Source organism: Sciurus vulgaris, assembly GCF_902686455.1.
Source record: "Sciurus vulgaris genome assembly, chromosome: 13".
Taxonomy (NCBI): Eukaryota; Metazoa; Chordata; class Mammalia; order Rodentia; family Sciuridae; genus Sciurus; species Sciurus vulgaris.
Window position 1 is genome coordinate 84,045,276 of NC_136474.1, and position 14,128 is coordinate 84,059,403.

Sequence of the window (14,128 nt, forward strand, 5' to 3'; positions counted from 1 at the left end):
TTGAGATTTTCTCTCACTCCAGTCAGAATGGCAATTATCAAGAATACAAAGAATAATAAGTGCTTGCAAGAATTGGGGGGGGGGGAGATATGCCAAGATGTTGTTGGTGGGACTGCAAATTAGTGCAACCACTCTGAAAAGCAATACAGAGATGCCTCAAAATACTAGGTGTTGAATCACCATGTGACTCAGCTCTCCGATTCCTTGGTATATATCCAAAAGATCTCAAGTTAGCAAACTATAGGAATGCAGCCACATCAACGTATACAGCAGTGCAATTCACGCTAGTCGAGCTATGGAACCAGCCCAGATGCCCTTCAACAGATGAATGGATTAAGAAATGTAGTACACATTAAGGAGTTTTACTCAGCCATAGAGAAAATTAAAGTTACGGCATTTTCTGGCAAATGAATAGAACTGTAGAACATCATGCTAAATAAAAGCAGACCTTAAGTTTCTAGTCAAGGGTTGAATGTTTTCTCTCATACGTGGAAGGTAGACCAAAATAAAGGAAAAATGTAAATGAAAAGTGGAGAATCACATGAAAATAGAGGAGAGATCAGTGGAGTACAGAAAGAGGATTGAGGAGGAGGGAGGAGGAATGCGCAAAGGGAAGAACAGTGAAACCAATCTGATCAAACTTTCCTAGGTACATATATGAATATACCACAGTGGATTTCATCTTTATGTGTATACATAATGCACAAATTCTTTAAAAAATTCAATAAGTAGAAGATAGATCAGTAAAGAAAACAGGGTGAGGGAGTAATTTATTTTCCATGCTTGCATAATTATATCAGAATGAACCCAAATATCTATAATGAACTAAGAAAAAAAAAAGAATGTATCTAACATTTTACTGGTAATGCTTCTTAAGTGAAATTCCTGTTCATAGCTGTACTATTCAGCTTCATGTTAATATAACAAAATGCTTGAGGCAATTAACTTATAAAGATAAATGGTGTATTTTGGCTCACAGTTCTGAAGGTTCCAACTCAAGATCAGGTGGTACCATTGTTTTGGGCCTCTGGCAATGGTGGCACATCAAGGTCAGGGCGCACAGCTGAGCAAACCACTTACACCATGAGCCAAGAAGCAGAAGAGAGCAGCAGGAAGAGACGAGGGTCCCACGATCCTCTTTGAGGGCACACACCCCGTGACCTAAAATCATCTCCTCAGGCCTCACCTTCTAAAGGTCCTACCACCTCCCAATACCACCACCCTAGAGGCCAAGTCTTTAAACACATGGACCTTTAGAGTACACTCAGCCAAACCATAAGGGTGTCTTTGTCCCACTTTTCAAATAGGTTGTTTCTCATTCATACTAATTTTCAGAAGCTCCTTATGTATGCTGGATACTAACCCTTTTCTGTTTAAATGCATTGCAAATGAAAGTATCTTCCAGTGTATGGCTTATCCTTTAATTTTGTTTATCTTTAATAATTGTACTTAAAACCTTTAATGCATAGAGTGCTGTCGAGAGAAACAAGAAATAGAAAATGGAAGTCTCATAGGTAAGATTTTAAACTTGATGAAAAGAAATAGAGTTTTCCAACTGATGGCTATTAAGGAAAACAGTCAGTGCAAATGACCATTTTTTTATCCGTGAAAAGATGAAGTGAACCACCCAGTTTCCGAAGGTAGAAGGCTAGTTGATAGAGTTGTTTTGTGGAGAGAGAAATACAAATAAATGTTTAGGGAAAGAGAAGAAAATCTGAGCAACACAGAAAGTGTAGTTGAGGTGGTGGAATATAACTTGACAGTAGCATTTATTTCATTTTCTGAAGCTGGATGCAGCGCCCCAGGGGAAAAGATGAGAATAGCACATGCTGAGATTTTCTTCCAGCACTGAGGTTTTCTAGGAGTCTTTGAGCCACAAAGACCCCAAAAGAACAGGAAGTTTACATCAAAGTGGAGAAGAGATGGTTTGAAAGCAATATAAAGAAGTTAGGATACTGCTGCCCCTCCAGAATGAATTGGGCTCCCCCCAAATTCCTGAGCTGATGCTCTAACACCCAGTGTGACCACGTTTGGAGAGAGAACCTACAAGTACACAATTAAGATTAAATGAGGTCATTAGGGTGGAGGGGCCCTGATAAGATAAGTGATCTCATAAGAACAAGCAGAGACCCTGGGAAGTGCCTGCCCCACACCCACCCAGCAACCCAGGAGCGAACCTTCGCCAGGCACTGACCTCTGGCACCTTGATCTTGGGTTTCCAGTCTCCAGAACTTAAAGAAAATACATTTCTATTATTTAGGCCACACAGTCTTTGACATTTTTAAATGGCAGCTTGAGCAGACTAAGACATGGGGTGAGGGAAAATGAGCCACCTCCATCTGAGAAGCCTCGGCAAGAATTGTATATCAAAGGAAGAGTGTGGTTTCTGCGGAGGTAAAAAGAGTAATTTTTCAGAAAGAAGCTGAAGATGTAGGTCAGATTTCTTCCCAGGAAACCAAAACTCAAATTGACATAGTTTCCTGTATTCCTAAAAGATGCCCCCCAATTGCTGTTGATAGTTTTATTTTGGATTTTGGAAATCCATATGTTAAAATAAAACTTTAATATTTATAACATCATTAAGACAAGGTTTCATGTGTATGATATTTGTATTTAAAAATGCCCACTAGCTTCTTTGTATTAGTCACTGGTTTGTTTTTATGATTTTCACATTTTATTTCTAAATAATAAGATGTGAGTTTCTGGTTATTATTTTCAAATATGTAATGAATTGTGGATTTAGATGTTTAGTTCCAATAAAGGGCAATCCTATTTCAACAAAGATGTTATCGTATTTTAGTTTTGTCACTAATTTTTGAAATATAAGAGGCCTCTTAATATGTTATATGGTCATTTAAATAAGATCAATATCTCATGGATCTGGTGATCATTGTAACTTGAGGAAATTTTTCAGACTTTATTAGACACAGCTTTAAGATATATTCCAATATAAGTATATCTCTTGTTTTCTTCTTTAATTATAATACATACATAAAACCAAAATTAAAGAACCAAAATTAAAACAATGTAAAATTCAAGACCATGACAACTACCATATCAGCCATTGGTGTTAGGTGAGTGATAGATAGCCTGAGTCATGATTATGCTGTTCCAGTTCATATTGTCCAGTACCTCAACTCATTACACCCTCAGTCCTTCTACAGTTGTGTTTGAAAGAGAAAATGTGCACATTCGTTTTTATCCAAACAGAAACAGAAACAGATGACATTACTATCATAATGCAAAACTGATCTGGGAATGACCCTTCAATTTGCTGAGGTCACCGCGGCCTTTTATTCAAACATGCGCTTATTTAAATTTTCATCAGCATTCCATCACCCCGGACCCGCACCCTGGACCTCTGTATGTTTTTAGGAGTTAGTTTTGCCATGTGTCCTTGACCCTTAGCCATGTTAGCCCACAACCTTATTCATCTGTTCATAATGTTGTTTTTACCACAGTCAGGAAAGAGCATTTCAGACCTACCGGAGCAGGAGTATGTATACGATATCAGGGGATGCCTCGGGGACATGCCCCTGAGTTAGAGGTTTAGAATAACCAGTTCCCAGTGCCTCCTCAAGGGGCAGTGGCCACTAATGAACCCCATGGCTATAACAGTAGAAGTTCTAACCATTTTAGGCAGAACTGTTTTCTCATTGAGAAGTGTGGCTTTTACTACCAATCCTAGTGTAAATACATCATCTATGATCAATCTCGTTGCTCTTAAAGAGTTTTAATATTTATCTGTTTGCCTTAGAAATACCTTATCAACGTCAAGAGCAGGATGATGATCTTGGCAATAGGTCTATTTTAATGTGTTATTTTTCCACATTACCTAGAACTTTACTGAATAAATAAAGATTTGAGGGAAAATAACTTGGGACAGAGTGAGAAAGAATAGCAAAGAGGTTAAACAAATCATATGTGCAATGAGCAATATTGAATTTTAAATATTTGGATTATTTTTTTAAAGATTTTGAGTTTATTTTTGTACAAAAGTAAAAGAGTTAAAACACACACACACACGGTATAGTTGTGTATCCACAAGGAGCGCAGAGAGGACAATTCAAAGTTTCCTTTTTGGTATTTTTTCCCTCGTATCCTTATATGGAGACCTTTTCTGTCAGTGGGATAATAGTGATAGTAATTAGTGCTCATGGCTCTTTATCAGCAATGCAAAATCCTTTTTACTCTTTTTTTCTCTGTACTACATTTTGCAGGTTCCAACAAGGTTTTCTGGCTCTTTACAAAAGGGCTGTCAGCAGCCAAGAGGGCAAAAGAGAATGTGCAGATTACAGTCAGGAGACTCGGGCCAAATTTGTTAATGGAATCTTTGTGTCTGTCTGAGCTGATGCCTGGGGGTGGAGATGGCGGGTGAACCCAGGTCTGTGGAGCGAGTCTTCCCTCTCCAGAGACTTCGCAGGCCACACACTCCTTACTGCTCCAGCAGTAAAGAAGGGGTGTCAGAAGACAAGCCAGGCGGATGGTCCTCTTTCTTCCCTCGCCTTTACCCATCTTAAATATGCTAGCTTGCCCACAGCCTTGCCCTTCTGTTTTATCACACTACACAGAACTGAGATAAAGATGGCCACAGGAAACCAACTGTAAAATTAGAATTCATTTGGTTGCTTCAGTCAGTAATTATAACCTGAAGGGCAATTCTTTGAGTTAAGAAGGGCCAAACACTAATCTCTATTTTAAAATTGACAATAATTTCCAGTTAATATTGTTATCACTTCTAAAATGTGTCAGGATATATCTTTGCAATGGCCAATTAGATCTAACATGCTTAAGTAATGAGGATGCTTCCATGATTATGTTTTTAATACGTGGAAAAAGTGGCACTATGATTGTCAGAATTGTTTGGGTACTATCAGTGGGACATTTCCAGAACTTTCCAGGTCATGCTAAAATTATCTGTTATTTCTATGTAACTAAGGAGAATTTTACACAATGTTTCCGATAAATATTTTTCTGAATTTTCTATTCTAAAATGAAAGCTGAATATTTTTAATGATTCCAAGTGTAATTTTAAAAACGTATTAACTATTGTGTTTTCCCCAAATTCATAGCTTATTTTCACTGGGAGACATCTTATTATCCTACTCAAGCAAATTTTAGACATTTTCTTTATTATATTTCAAGGCCAGGAAAGAAAGTACTCTGACCTTCCAAACTCCAGAATATAGGAAAATATCAGTACCTGATCATATTTCCCAAGATATTAGTCAATTCATAAAAATGAGCCAGCTCACAAAAAGTGTCCAACAACTACCTGACAAATTAGTCATGTGAAGAAAATCACTGAAAGGATGCATGAGGGCATTGTGAGCTTTTCCCAAGGATTTTAGAGGGGACCTCCACAAGGAGCTGGGCAAAGTCATTATCATTGGCAAGGTCAGACATTAGTTCAAATTTCATGAATGTATTCTATTTTTAGCATGAAAATTTATAAAATAAAAGGTTAACAGAGAAGTCCATAAAACAGCCAGAAAAAAAAAAAAATGACTGGATTTGTTGTTGTTGTTATTTATTTGCATCTTTAAATATGTCATTTCCTGAAAGTATTAAAGAGAAAGTTGAGTATGGAAAAATTTTAACCAAGTTCACTATAGCATTTTGACTATTTTGTATTAAATACAAATATTATCTCCAAAATATATTTGATCACCATTGAACAACCCCAGCAGGATTTTCCCAACTCAGTTACTAGTAAGAGAACTGGCAGAGCACAGATTTTTTTTCCTTTTTTCTTTTTTTGCGGTACTGGGAATCGAACTCAGGGCCTTGTGCTTATGAGGCAAGCACTCTACCAGCTGAGCTATCTCCCCAGCCCCAGAGCACAGATTTTGATCACTATGGACATTTCTACAGTTACTAGGACCTCCGAGCTCTGTTCAGTCTCCGTCCTATGGCTGGCTAGAGTTTAATCGAACTGCTGGAGCACGCATGCTCCAGGCTTCCTGTCCTTCAGGAACTCAAGTTTTCTGCCAAGCAGAAAATGAAGACTCTGTCTTGTTCCATGTGAGTACAACTATTTTCTCCACTGTCAGCACATTTCTTTCTACTGTTCGAAATCTAGAGAACAGATTTTTATAAAGTAAGCAAAGGAAATAATACTGGCACACTGCATTCCAAAAAATGGTCCATAGGAGTGAGCTTTGCGTGGTCACAGGAACAGGAAGTTCGCTAGAAGAGTGCCTCCTGGATGAGTAATTTTTTTTTTTTTTTCTGTTGCTGCTAAGAATAAAGGAAAGTTTGAAAGTGGGGATTGGCAATCTCATCATAGTCCATTGGAGTGGAGACTTGATACAATCGTAATAACAGACATTAAAAATTGAACTAGGAGCTGGGCATACTGACTGGATGTCTCCCCAAACTCTGCAAAGGGATTTCCATCCAGCACTGAAAAGTCTAGAGAATTGGATTAAAGGTCCATCACAGACTTCATGCTTGGAACATCATAAGTGTTGACAAAAAAAAGCACCCAACTGAGGCTGACAAAACAATAATAACAGCAACATAGTAAGAATATAGATGGAATAGGAACGATGTCAAGATGCGGCAAAAAAAATGGTGGAAATCACCTTACAAGTTGGAAAGATAATGCCAGGAAACACACATTAATAATAAAAGGCAATTACAGTGGTTCTGTACACTCATTGTAAGATGCAAAAATATACACAAAATCTATGATGCAGGCTGAAATGTGCACATAAAGAAGGAACTAATGTGGATATAAAACAGGATGAAATAAAAGGGGAGATGGCTGAGAAAAGTCAGACTGGTCAAGAACTTAAATACAATGATAGCCATATTAGAAGCAGTAGAGACTAAAACTGAGTTAAAATTAACTCAGTGATAAAATTAAAAATTCAATCATTTTCCCAGAATACTGCAAACATGATCAAGAAACACAATACTTCAGATAGAGCACTGATTTCCAGAATCTATAAACAACTCAAAAAACTCTACACCAAGAATACAAATAACCCAATCAACAAATGGGCTAAGAAAATGAACAAACACTTTACAGAAGAAGATGTACAAGCAATCAACAGATATATGAAAAAATGTTCATCATCTCTAGTAATAAAAGAAATGCAAATCAAAACTACCCTAAGATTCCATCTCACCCCAATTAGAATGGCGAGTACCAAGAATACAAGCAACAATAGGTGTTGGCGAAGATGTGGGGGGAAAGGTACACTCATACATTGCTGGTGGGGTTGCAGATTAATGCAACCACTCTGGAAAGCAGTGTGGAGATTCCTTAGAAAACTTGGAATGGAACCACCATTTGAGCCAGCTATCCCACTCCTTGGCCTATACCCAAAGGACTTAAAATCAGCATACTACAGAAATACATCCACATCAATGTTCATAGCTGCTCAATTCACAATAGCCAGATTGTAGAACCATCCTAGATGCCCCTCAATTGATGAATGGATAAAGAAACTGTGGTACATATATATATATAATGGAATATTACTTAGCCATAAAGAATAATAAAATTATGGCATTTGCAGGCAAATGGATGAAATTGGAGAATATCATGCTAAGTGAGATGAGCCAATCTCAAAAAACCAAAGGACAAATGATCTCGCAGATAAGTGGACAATGATACATAATGAGGGGTAGAAGGGAGGCAAGAATGGAGGAAGGAGGGACTGTATAGAGGGATAAGAGGGGTGGGAGGGGTGGGGAGGAGTAAAAAAATAACAGAATGAATCAAAAACTCTTACCCTAGGTAAATGTATGATTACACAAATGGTATGCCTCTACTTCATGTACAAACAGAGAAACAAGATGTACCCCATTTGTTTACAATAAAAATAAATTTAAAGAAAAGCATGTGAAAAAAAAAAAAAACAGAAAGAAGACAACAAATGAGGGCGGGGGAGAAGATGATTGATGTGGTGGGGAAAACCATGGAAGAAGGAGAATATTAGAAGTCTTAAGGGGAAAAGCAAAATGTAAGTAAAATCTAAACCAAACATGCAAACAAAAATTGAGTGAACCAGCTGAAAAGTCATGCCATGCTACACGTAAATGGAGAGCCCACACCCAGAGGCCCTTGGCAAAACGCTGAATTTGATGGTTAAAGAAAATATTGAAAGAACACCCAGAAAACTGGCTGCCTTTGTACTTTTCCTCTCTATTACTAAGTGCCAGAAAATGTTGGCATGTTATCTATAATTTTTTAAAGAAAAAGGCTGTAACTAAAGAATTTCTTAACTAGCTAAATCATCTTTCATTTGTGAAGCTAACAAAGGAATTCTCATAAGCTAAATTCACAAAATACAGTAATCACCTACACATTTAGAAACAAAGGACATAAAGTTACATTTCAGATGAGAGAGCAAAATCACAATTAGGAATTTAAGAAGATGGAAATCGTGGTAGAAATCATAGAGACAATTTTGCTCTTAGGTTATAGTGCAATTATAAGAAACCACAAATTTCCTAGATATTCAGAAATAGTACCATTTAACAAGTTCACTTTATGATGAATTTTGAGAGCATAGGTTAATTTCACCAAAAAATATTTAGTGAAGAACAGAGTATAAAATGATGACAAAACCATGAATTAACAATAAAAAGAAATTACCTATGCAAATTTTATTTGCAGTATTTTACATCTTTAAAAGACATCCAAAATGAATATTAGATATATTAACTTTTTAAATCTTTGGATAATAGATACATAAGTCTTTTTTAATTACTATTTTCATTGTATAAAATTTTTCTAGATTTTTCTTTGTCAAAGAAAAAAAAAAAATCAAAAATACATGGTCAGAAAAATTACCAGAGTCTATTGCTTCTGAATGCTGGTAATGCGATTTTTTTGTTGTTGTTGTTGTTCACTGTTTTATAGTTTTTGTTCATTTATCCATAGTTTCTACAGAAAGAAAAATGCTAGCCCAATCTAAAGGAAAGCATCCATCCGCGTGTACTGGAAAGACCACAGGCTTTAGAAATAAGAGTGTTTCAATAAGTTGCAACTCCCACGACCATTAGTTAAATGAAATGATTTCCCTATTGATTTCCTCATCAAAAAAATTAAAAGGCTAACAATTTCTGCTTCCTATAATTATGATGAGGATTAAGTAATAAAATGCTTTGAAGCCATGTGTCTCCATAAGAAGGATGCTTTCTGAATGGCCTTCTTTCCTTGGAGGAGCTGACTCCAACTGTAAATAGATTGGTTTGGTTTGGGGCTCAGAGGCACAGCAATTGTTCTTTCAGTTATAATAGGAGTTGAGCTGCCGAAGGAAGCTCCTTTAACAGGGAGCATTGCTCATTTTCCTGGGAAGACAGGGTAAAACAACATCAATGTCACTCTGTGACTCTGACTACATTAAAGAGAACAACGGGCAGAAGCAGAAATTTTGCTACAGAGGAGGAAGCCCTTATCTATTCAGGAAAGTAGTTCAGGGTCAAGTACAGAAAAATCAATAACAGGAATGAGCAGTGAGGCATCCTGACTCATCTAGACAGGCAAGTGGTCAGATGCAGAGAGGCAACAAGTACCAATCTGTCTAGTCATCCGAACTAGTGTCTCTTCCTTCTCAAAACACAACCAGACTTTCTTGCAAATGGGTTTGCCATCAGGACTGACCTCTGGCCATTGGAATATTAAGTCAAAGTGACACGCACTTCAAAATGGCGCGCCCAACCTAGGAAACTCTACAGGCATAATCTTTTACTCTCTTTCCTTGCTCTGACATGATGCAGATATCCGTTGCAATCATGCTGGCAAGGACCATGGAGCCTGGGCCTTGATCTTGCCATAGCACTCATTCAAGGTTTTTCATGAGCACATGATAAACCCTCATGGTGTTACAGTGGTTAGCATGACCCCACTAACAGGGGTCCCAGCGTCCCAGCGTTCCCGGAAGCAAAAAGGTAAGAGTACAAAAAATTGAAGGGCCAAAAATGTAACAGTTGCTCATAAAGATAAAAAATAACGGGAGTCCTCAGAAAAGGGCCTCAGAAGTGCAGGATTCTGAATGGAGGCAGCAGATTGTGAGAGAGGTCCCTCTGCCTGGCAGGCATGAGCCAAGACCTGTTGATATAATTGCTTTGCATTGCTCTGGATTACACATGGGACTTGCAGCAAGGATGGATCCATGCCTCACATAAAATCCAGGGGAGTGTTATGTGACTTTTTAGCCCATCCGTGTATGAATGTCCTAATGACCCCATTTGAAAAACAAGACAATCTGCAAAAAGCTTCCCTTGATTCCATACCTTCCTTGCAGTTATCGTTTCCTTCAGCCAAATTTCAGACAGGATGGATGAACGCTAGCTCCCATCACTTCTCGTGGAGCCTGCGGCACGTGCTGACATGTTACCTCTTCCCACCCTTCCAGGGCAACCATTTTTAAAAAGGTGACCAATGGACTTCAGAAAGGAGATCCAGTGGAAATTCGTCAGCCCTGGTAAAACTAAAACTTCCATCGGCTTTCAACAAAACTGATGTCTTATTCATTGCTTTCATTGAACTCAGCATCCCTGTGTCATTACCTGCCATCTCCTATCCATAGACAATGAAATGCAGAAACTCTTATGTTCAAAAGGCCTAGCTTCCTTACATTTCAACTTTGACCTCTGCTACTTCCTTTCTGCCGCAGTTTCTGTTACTTATAAAATGAAGAGGACGATAGAGGATCTCCCATCTAGATTTGTTTTCCATACCTGTCGCACATTAATAAAGCCCTATGACAATTATTACGTGTTCATGCTTTTAATTTGATACTGAATTTCTCTCTGCTCCTCGAATGAGCCTAGTGATTGTTCCCATCACCCCCACCTCCTCACTGTCCATGTGTTCTTTCTCCCGTTGGGAATGCTCATGCCTCCAATCTTCCTCTCTGGTTTCCTTTCATCCTCCTCTTAAAAAAAAAAAAGTTTCTTTTATTTTTTATTTTAAAAAAGGCTTTAATATCTAAAATAGCTCTTCATTTTAACTTTTTAATGCTCTCCCATTCTTCCTCTACATGGCACATGAAACAATTTGCAATTATTTTGAAATACACACACCAGCACCATGTGGTCAGCATTCTCTCTCCTTGAACTGTAGTCTTCATGACATTGAGGCTGATGAGGCTTCGTTCTTCTAGAACCTAACACGGTGACTGACACATACTAGGTTGTCAGCACATGTTTATTGAATAAATGAATGAATGTAAGTCCCTTCCATCCTGGGTTCCAACTAGGAGACCAGGAAGTCACTGATGTAGACAGAGAAGGCAGGCAACAAGCAGGCTTTATATGAAAATATTAGAGTGCAAAAACTGAATATTTACATATGACTATTTTGTTGTAATGAAGAACTAATTCACATTTCAATAATAATCATGACATTTTTATGTAGCATAGACTGTATGTGTCTAAGATTAAAGTTATCTCACAAGTCTTCACAGAATCCTTGCTAGACCTAGAAAATATTTATACCTAAAACTGATACAAGCTCAATGAAGTCAAATCTTAAATGGTGCTGTGTCAGTAAGTTTTTTGTCACTGCAGCCCAACACCTGAACAAGAACAACTTAAAGGAAGAAAAGTTTATTTGGGGTGCACGGTTTTAGAGGTTTAGTCCATGGTCAGCTGGCGCCATGGCTCTGGGTCTGAGATGAGGTACATCATGGTAGATGGGCCTGATGGAGGAAAGCTGTCAGCTCATGGCAGCTGGGAAGTAGGAGCCAGAAGAATAGAATCCTCAAGGGCACACCCGCCATGACCTACTTCCTCCAGGCACCAGCCAGTAGTGCCTTCAAATTAATCCATCAAAAGGATTAATCTCCTGATAAGGTTATTGCTATCATAATCTCGTCATTTCACCTCTGAACATTGCTACACTGGATAACATGTTTCCATGAGCTTTGGGAGGGACACTTCATATCCAAACCAATCCAAGTGCCTAGGACAAAGAATCGGAAAACGTAGCAGCCTGATAAAAATTGATAATTAATTAATTAACGAGTTAGTTAACAGTTCCCTTCAAGTGGTTGGGTAGTTGTAATTGCTACAATTCTAAGTGACTTGCCTCTAATTTTACATTTTGATGAAAGCAATCCTGCCAAGAGAAATTGGCTGCAATTTCTGGCTAAGCTCAGCTTACTTTAATATTTTTGGCTTTTCCCCAAAATATTTATAGTTTTCTCTTCACCTTCTGTGATTTACTATTCAACCGTAGTTCACAGAGGTTAAAAGCACCAACCTCAGTACATATACAGTGTTCCTGTCAATGTCCTGAACAATTTTTTCTTTATCCCAAGGGCATGGCAAAGACTTATCAAGCATTAATTATATGACATCTCTTACTTTCATTCAAAACATGTTTTACTGAGAGCATATTATATACCAGACATCACCTTTAGAGGTGACTTTAGCAGGGTCAGGAAAGGAGGAATAGAGAAAGTGTCTCCATGTGACATAAGAACCTTGCTCTTTCCGTTAACGGTTTGCATGCTGCAGATGCCTCCAGACAGTCTCTGTAAGTTGCTGAGAGAGAAAAAATCCAGAATGTCTCTGGTACATGATGTGAAAAAGTGGTATTAGGAAAATCTCATCCATCTTTAAAGAGTAGAATGGGAAGTGTGTGAGGAAGATGCACCTTCCTAAGTGCCTGGAGGTGAGGGATGACATCTCACCTCCGTACCATACCAAGTTCAGTTCTCCTAGGAACATGCACGTGTAGTTCCTCAAGCAGCGAATCATGAGAGAGTTGGAGACTGCTCATAGGTGCCCTCTTCTTTGAGATTTCCTAGGCAATCTTCCGCCAACCTAGTTCCTTCACTCAACAGCTCCTCAGGGCTCTGATACTGTTCTCCCCCTCCCAAGAGCCTGAGCACTGTACCTCTCAGACCCCAAAACACATTCTTCCTCTTTCCCCAGCATGTGGAGGATTGAATGCAGGACCTCATTCATGCTAGGCAGCTGCTCGTCCACTGAGCTGCACCCCCAACCTTCCCCATCATTTTTTAATCTCATTTTTTCCATCCTGTTAAATATCAGTAGCCAACAGCTCACTCATTTGTCTCTCTTGGTTGTATTTCTTAACCCTAAATGTAAAGAAGGCAAACAGTTCAACTACCAAACCTTTCTTTTGCTCACCTACCTCTGAATTTTTCTTCTATTTTCTATTAAAACTAGCAACTATCATTCCTTCGTCTCCCCTATTTCTTTTAGGGGACTCACAGAAGCAATTGAATCTTTTTCTTTCCTAATATAGATGCCACATCTATAATTTTCTATTAAATTATTTTTATCTTGAAATTCACAAAATTTGTTTTCAAAGTTATAATCTGTTCATTGCTTATGTTTTTCATTTCCATTTACCTTCTGATTATTCACATCCAATCTCTTTTTTCAATTGCTGACCCAAAGTAGACTTAATAGTTTAAAATTTCATAACATGGTTAAATACCTCCTTTCATTCCTTCATTTACTCAATACACATTTATTAGATATTGGTGTGCCAAAAACTAGGGGTGTATAAAAGGCATACTATTTAGAGCATTGATAGTAAAGAAGAGAAAGAAAACATTGGTTGGGTTTAAGATTTGTTTAAATCCAAGTACGAAATCAGGATACATTTTCAAGCTTAAAAGAGGCACATAGATGTTTGAGCATTTGTAATTACAGTTGAGTCACATGAATTACTGTATAATCTTGCTACATTACAAAGAGAAGTGTTTTTAGAGGGGAGGATAAAGAAGCAACTATGAATTTTCTGTCTCATAATGATCTACTGTCTTACACTGACCCCAAATCTGTGATGAGATCAGTGAATTTGTTTAGAATTCTAAACAAAATCTCTCTTTCATTGATACTTTTAGGGCTCAGATTGAACCCTGGATAAGAGTTTCCAAGGTCCCAGGCAGCATGTGAAAACTCTCTCCAGAGTCCTAGAGTGCAATACAGGACACTGATCTAACATCTCGGTCCCTCTTATGCCAGGTCTCCCACTGAGAGAAACAGCATGCCCCCGGATGCCACAGAACTATCTCTATAGAAGAAACCAGGGATTCATTCTGAGGGTCAAGGCCAGCAGACTCATAGAAGCTATTGCGAGCACGGTAGGAAATGATTGCAAGTTGATGGTGAGTGCGCTTTTCTA